Source organism: Corticium candelabrum, chromosome 6 (assembly GCF_963422355.1).
Source record: "Corticium candelabrum chromosome 6, ooCorCand1.1, whole genome shotgun sequence".
NCBI classification, from domain to species: Eukaryota; Metazoa; Porifera; class Homoscleromorpha; order Homosclerophorida; family Plakinidae; genus Corticium; species Corticium candelabrum.
This window is the reverse complement of record NC_085090.1, coordinates 5,961,204-5,968,286: the sequence shown is the minus strand read 5'-3', so window position 1 is coordinate 5,968,286 and position 7,083 is coordinate 5,961,204. Positions and strand designations below refer to the sequence as shown.

General features: G+C 48.0%; 1 long non-coding RNA gene across 1 annotated transcript; it reads right to left on the bottom strand.

The window, feature by feature from the left end:
- Positions 1–209: 209 nt before the first annotated feature.
- Positions 210–6,726, bottom strand: LOC134180679 (uncharacterized). The gene is made up of 3 exons (XR_009970032.1): positions 6,642–6,726; positions 4,946–5,009; positions 210–395 (listed from the first exon to the last, which is right to left on the bottom strand). It is a non-coding gene; the product is annotated as an uncharacterized LOC134180679 (long non-coding RNA).
- Positions 6,727–7,083: the final 357 nt, after the last annotated feature.

Sequence of the window (7,083 nt, the reverse complement as noted above, 5' to 3'; positions counted from 1 at the left end):
CATTCCAAATCGTCAACAATACAGTCATTATAAAACGATGTACTTCTGCACGAATCACGTGACAAAGAACGCAACCCCTACCATGCGCTAGGCTAAACTGTGACGCGTCTATTTCTAGTGGCACTGTAGCAAAATAGAATTTGAAAGCAAGTCATAGACAACAGCTGCCAAGCTACAAGTGCCATCTACCCAATAATCTACAACAAATTGCCCCCAAAACACTACAACAACAGTCACACAGTAAGCAAGATGTTCGAAAATCAGTACAAACTAACAGTCACCCTTACTCACATTACTGAAAAACTGCTGGTGACAATTCGACAAATGTAACCTTGTTCAGTCACAGGAGATTCATCCACACTGTATGAAATCCGCAGTCTCTTCCTCAACTGTTGCTATAAAATATTGAAGAAGCATTAAAGTGGTAAATCCTAGGCGTGGCCCATGCAGAGCGACAGCACTGAGAAATACTGCACAAATAAAGTACTGGCAAGCACACACAAGCATCTCGAATATCTAAATAGCCGTGGTGAGAGGGACAAGAACCCGGGCCTCTGCGCTTGTGCCACTTGCTTCTGGTTTTGTGTTTTAGGGAACGCGTACTTTTAAAGCGGGATCCCGGCCCAAACAAGGTTTGTTCTATAAGCAAACCTTCGGTCCATGTACTGTAACCAAACTTGAGACTGCACGCCAAGTCTGCCGATTACGAACGGTTGGGTGACTGTCCCACCGAACAGGCAGCAGCTAGCGAAGACGAGCGAGCCCTCAGGAAACATCACGGAAAAGGGTGTCCAGCGACCGTCCGGATAGTGTCTGCACGAAGATCCTACACCCTTACGTCAAGCTGCTTGTGTTCTCTACATTGGATGAATTATAAGTACACAGTGGTGATGACGCACACTAGAAGGCTAATTGTTTCGACCAGCGTGCAAGATGCATGGCAGACAACTCTATATACGCCTCAAACGTCTTGCTTTTCCACCGTTTCAAATCTTTCATGGTAGAGTCGTCTGTGCCACGAGCCTTCGCAGTAGAGGCGGCACCGATTCCGAAGCTGTGGCAGGTAAACTCCGAGCAATCTAACACCTGCTGACGACAACGCCCGCTGTACCTCTTGCACCAGTCTGACACGGGATAGAGAACAACCGTCGCTTAAGATGAACAGCGGCCCCGAACGAGTGCCCTGACAGTCATGTATGCCAAGAGCGACGACACCGGGCAGATGTCATTGGCGCTCCGTGCAAGATAGACATCGGCATTGCAGCGGAAGGAATCTGTCTTTGACTGCTTGAGGTACAGACGCACAAGTTTTGGGTTCTCGTGAGAGTCGGTCGTAATATCTTGAGGTGTGAGGTGAGGTGCAGGGTCGAAGACCGACAATAATGACACGTTGAATTCGACCGCCCTCAGAAGACCGAAGAAACCCGTGCAGCAGACTGCTCAGACCATAACCGTATCGTAGCTACAAGGCTGCTGAGACCAGACGGCCTTGATCGCAGTCAACTCCATCAGTGTGATGGAAAGGCGTTGAAGGGCGTGGCTCTCACCCTTCGTGCGCCCCACACAACGCAGAACATATGTTAGTTGGGGTAGAGCAGACGCAAACGAGTCTACATGGCCATATTGAATATGTAGGTGACGTACGTCAGATAAGTAGCATTTGATGGTCTTGTGCGTAAGCTCCTGTTCCTTGAGAGCTGCGCGAAAAGACACAGAATACGTTCGGACGTAGGCCGTGGAAGAATTGAGAGTCTTTAGCAGAAACGGCGGTACCGAGATTGACCGGTAGCGTACGAATTCAGAATCGCCGGAGCTAAGCCGGACGACAAGAGTTGACTAGCCCCGACTCCAGCTGAGTGAGCTCCAGTCGACGTCCGACGGTTGCAGGAGCGCTAGGGATTGCACCGAGACTTGATCCGGTGCTGAACGTAGTGGTTGGTGAAAAAAGCGGGCCGTTAATGGTTGTTACGAGACAGTGCATCCGCGACATGACTGGATTTCCCCTGAATATGGATGGCTTGCTAAGTGAATAAAAAACGGACTGCAACAAACGTGAGAAGCCTCAGCAAGTGCATCACCAGCTTGTCGTGGCAGGAGTAGTTACGCAAGGCGAACACAACTTTGGTATTGCCGCATGGGAACTGAATGCACTCGCAGAGTCACTGACGACCGCAAGCGACGCTAGCGAGAAGAAACCGGCACGCACTCCTTTGCTGCGATAGTGCAGTCGCGCCACGCTATAGACCATTTCCCATTGCAGCCAGTGATAGCGCCAGACAGCCCCACAACCCCATAGACCTGAGGCGTCCGAACCCATTCGCAGCGTTGGGGCTGTGAGACAAGAGTGCGAAGAGAGCACGAGCCATTCCACAGAACTAAGAAGTCATCCCACCACAGTTGATCTCGCGAGTCCGCATTCAGCCAAACTCAGTAGTATAGGCGCTTGACGCGGCAAGATCAGTCGATAAGGCGGCGAAGGAAACATCTGCCGGACTTGACTACCAACGCCGCGTGCTGCAGGGTTCCAGCCAACGACAGCAGCTCTCTCTTGGTGCAAGAGCGAAGAACAAACCAATCGGTAACCATTCGACAGGTTTGTTGTAGCTTTGCTTGCAGCAGGCAGATCGTACCGGCATCCGAATTAGCTGCAGCCCCAGACCTCAAGGCATGATGACGGACCCTCCAGCATTTTTGCGGCTACTGGAACCCGACGCAGTTGCACATGCAAAGCGCTGTAGCCACGTTCTCGGCGCAATCGATGGAGTTCGCCCCACCAAAAAAGGAAATCGTCCAGGTAGTGAATACCGGAGGAGATCCTTCTGCAATACATGCATGATCCAAAGAGCGTCTGCCACGGCCGAGAATACCTAGGGTGCCGACCGAAGACAGAAGGGGAGAGCACGGTCGAGCTGGAGCACGCCCAACAAGTGGCGGTCATCTGGGTGTACCGTGATTTGGGGGTAGGCACTCAGTTTCAAGCTTAGCTATCAGTGCTCTAGGTTCCAGCTGTAAAAGACACGCGCTGCCTCATCGACACTAACATAGGACAGAGAGCATAGGTTCGTAGCGATTCCTTCGTTGACACTAGCTAGACGAGGTGAAGAGAGATCAAAGATTAGGCGCCAGCCACCGGGTTGGTGATTCTTAAGTACCAAACCGATCGAGCTTACCTAAACTGTTGACACGCCAAGATCCACTGGACCGAACACACGGGATGCTGCAACCTCAGCTCTGAGGTAGCTGCCGACGACCGACGAGTTTGTAGTAGCCGATTGCATGTTTCGTTTTGCTAATTTGCACCTGGCATAGCAGTAAGCGAAGCCGATCCTGAAACCGTCTGTTAGGCCATCCAGTATGTAGTTAGCAAAAGACCGGTCCGCGTGAGTCGTGAGCTCCAGACGCCATGCACTACCTCTAGTGGTGAGATGCAAGAGCGAGTCTGGCAGCGGTACACGACCAAAAGGACGACAGCTGTCGATAGCCAAGAGGTCAGGCAAACAGTGGTACTGACTGCCACGCTGGTTGCAATCCAGGGCTGACAAGTGTGGCATACCTGTGAGCGTAGACTGATATATATATATATATATATATATATATATATATATATATATATATAACCAAAAAACATCCACATGACAGAATGCACATGCGATAGTACGCTACCCCATAAACAAAGTCCGGTACCGCGCGGAGGGCCTGGCTGACCAACTGCTGCCGAGCTGCTCTCCCCATTGAAGTTGCATCCTGCTACCGGCCACAACTCTGCAGGCTGTTGGGAGCGGATGAGCTTGAAGATGGTTCCGGCACTCTGGCAGCTTGTGAGAGCGTCGACATCGCATGCACACATGACAGTACGCAAGAGGAAATTTTAGTTACGGCAGACAGTTCTGTGACCGGCAGAGCCTCTCATAGACCAATTGTGCTGAGCGTACGCACTACATCGACCGCTGGTTAGCTTGAAGAGGGGAGCAGCTGCTGCAGCGGAGATGGCTCTGGCTCCAAAGCACACGATAAGGCAGGGTTGTCGGCTTCCAGGCAGTGTGGGCAGTTGGAAGAGCGTTACTGGTCCAGGGACAGAAGGTTTGCTCAAACAAACCTCGTTTGGGTCGGAATCCACGCCTAAAATACCCATTTACTAAAACACAGAACCACAAGCAAGTGGCGCATTCACAGAGACACGGGGTCTCGACCCTTGCGCCACGGCTACACTTTCCGACCAGGCAGGTGTGGTGTCGTGCAGGAACATCTCAACGAGTGAAGGTAAGGAGTCAAGTGCAGCTGATACGCTCACCCGTGACCGTCGACGCGAAGTCACCGGTCGAACTCAGTGAAATCAGACATCCCCGTCCGGAAGTCGAAACTGGGAGATGTTGGGTACGCAAGACTACCGTGTATGTTTGTTAGCGGTATTGCTTGCAATGAAAGACTTTCGCGATGTAAGACGGTCAAGCACTATTATTAATTAGTCCACATGTAAATGTCAAGTCGAGTGAAATGCACAATTACGACAATTTACACGTTAGAAGTCTGTTTCCTAACTACATGCAGAGCAGACTGCCAGTTTGCTTACTTGTCACATTCTAACATGTCTCGACGTGACCGTCTCATTCTACACATTCCAAATCGTCGACAATACAGTCATTATAGAGGGATGTACTTCTGCACAATCATGTGACCAACAGCGTAACCTCTACCGTTCGCTAGACTAAACTATGACGCTTCCATTTCCACAGTGGCACTGTAGCAAAATAGAATTTGAACGCAAGTAATAGACAACAGCTGCCAAGCTACTAGTGTCATCTACCCAATAATCTGCAACAAATTGACCCCCAAACACGACAACAGTCACAAAACAACCAAGATGATCGACTAGCAGTACAAACTAACAGCCACCCTTCTTACTCACATTACTAAGAAACTGCTGGTGGAAATTCGCCAATCTCACCTTGTTCAGTCACAGGAGATCCATCCACACGGTATGAAATCCACCGTCTCATTGTCAACTATTGCTATAAAATAATGAAAAAGCACTAAAGTGCTAAACACTAGGCGTGGCTCATGAAGACCAACTACACTGACAGCTGTTGCATACACACAGTATTGGCAAGCACACACACGCGTCTTGGATACCTAAATTGAAGGAAGTACCACCGCTCCAACACTACAAGTGACTCAATTATTTAATAATTATCAACAATTTAAATAATTAACAATTAATAATTACTAATTTTATTAACTGTTAAACAATTCTTTATGTTAAAATTGTTTACATAAACATACATGTATACCCTAGCACCTCGTTTAGGTGAATGCAAAATGAGAGACAACATTATGTGTAGATCGTTAAACACAAGAATGCAAGCACATGTTTCTACCGCTGGCGGAGAAAGGACAGACTGTCACATGATCAAATGGAAGTAAATCAGTTTCTTGGCCAGGAAATCTGACCAACTGACTGACTTATGTCGTTTTGTCGCAGGTTTGCCTAATCTCTGTTCGCTATGTTATTCGAAAGTCAGTAATCAGGAAAGTCCTGCATGACTCCGCCTACTGCAAGCTGCAACACGATATGTTCAGATCACACCAGGGATAACAATGAGCGCATGCTATGCATTCCTGAGTTACTTACACGGTCGTTTCCGTCAAGTCAATCATCATTTCCGGTAAAACTATTACTGTAACCCTAGCGCTAGCTTCTGTATTCAAGACTGCTTTCTGCACTCTCCCCTCTCATCACGTGCAAAACGCAGTCCCAAGAAGAGGATCTGGTACAAGTTGTCTTCACATGCCTGCATAAATTACATCAAAATCAGGGTAATGTATGTGTATATGCGGAACCGACGTTGTTTAGAATCTCGAGCTGATAATGTTGCGTGCATCCGTGCATCAGTACTGGATCATGCCACTAGATCTAGACCAAAGGTCAAGTAATCCAACTAGACGATTTGCTACCTTCAATTTGTGGCAGCTGTTTAGAATGTCGAGTTTGTCGTGCCTCGATGTCTACTCCTACTGCAGTCAGGCTGTTTACAATGTCTGCTTACCAAAAAGGACTGTAGCAAGTTGCATTATATTTTGGAAATTTCTATCTGTACAACAGACGGTCTTCCATGGAGATCTGCCAACGCTGTGCTCAGTATGCATTAAAGCTGCAGCAGAATTGAGGGTGCAAGCACATGACAGCGGAACTGGTATCTCAGTCATAAAATGCGGACAACCAACATCACAGCAGACGCATCACCCCTTTTAGTGCCTTGAACAAGAAGAGTAGCCCTCTAGCTAACCTCACACTGGCTCCTATGTCTTGGAACATGTGTAAAGCCACTGAGTCATGGAAGCTGTTTCCCTATCATTGTGCACTATACTATGAGCTCAACATTCTAAACAACATCGGTTCCGCATGTGTGCACGCAAAGCATGATTTCGAGGTATTATGTGCGCATGCAAATACATCATGTACAAGACCCTCTTCTTCGAGTACGCAAGACCTGGGTATGAGGCTACCACAAGCGCATGCACCTACGGCTAATAAATATTAATTAAGAGACAGGCAGTAAAGCACAAATTACAATCTGTGACTAATAGAAATGCATGCCACAGCCACCGTTACAACCGAACAAAGAGTTTCATACTTGCATTACCGATAGTCTTGCATAGACAGACCCTTTCTGCTGTGTCATACTTCCGAGCTAAAATGAGTTTGGTGAACAGCCTTTGATGTCACCGTGTGTAGCGTAGCCAGAAATCTGTTACCTAAAGACAATATTTGGTTTCTTAAACGGTTTACTAAAGACTAGATCCGAGACCTTCCATCAGATATCACTCACTCTGGACTGTGTGATCAGTTTGGATGTCAAATAGCAAGCAGCATCAAGTATGTTTGTATCCATCAAGCACGTTCACACTCAGTCTCCATTGTGACACAGTACGCGTCAATCATGCCTGCATGAAATCAAAGCCTGTCGACATCAACGTTCCCATGGCTGCGTTTATTAACTGCTGCTATAGACACGCGAGACTACATGACTGACCGGATACCAGTAGAAGAATCAACACACTTACCTGTTGAGGATGCGCAAAGTA